This window comes from Pteropus vampyrus, unplaced genomic scaffold (assembly GCF_000151845.1).
Source record: "Pteropus vampyrus isolate Shadow unplaced genomic scaffold, Pvam_2.0 Scaffold110, whole genome shotgun sequence".
Taxonomy (NCBI): Eukaryota; Metazoa; Chordata; class Mammalia; order Chiroptera; family Pteropodidae; genus Pteropus; species Pteropus vampyrus.
The window spans coordinates 3,658,273-3,658,580 of NW_011888891.1; the positions used below are offsets into that span (position 1 = coordinate 3,658,273).

Consider the following 308-nt stretch of genomic DNA (forward strand, 5'->3'; position numbering starts at 1 on the left):
GAAACAGCATATATGTCCACTGACCTTGTGTAGAGTTGAAAGATCTGATATATATCTAATCAGATTCTGGGAGATGATAGGGAGAATGGGGAGACATTTTCAGGAAAGTAGTTGCTAAAGATTTTTCAGAATTGATGAAAAAGATGCTAATCCGCATATTCAGGAAGCCTAACATATCCTGATCTGGAAATTTAAAAAAAAAGTAGTAAAACTGTGTAGAACAACAAGGACAAAGAAGATCTTAAAAGTTGTCAGAGAACTAATAGAATACCTAGAAAGGAATGTTGGCAGTTAGACTGACAGAAGCT

At 35.1% G+C, this 308-nt stretch overlaps 1 protein-coding gene across 1 annotated transcript in view; it reads left to right on the top strand.

The window, feature by feature from the left end:
* The window catches only part of ALG9 (ALG9, alpha-1,2-mannosyltransferase), an 84,954-nt gene that overhangs the window by 1,516 nt on the left and 83,130 nt on the right, over window positions 1-308 (top strand). The gene's annotated exons all lie outside the window — the stretch shown is intronic.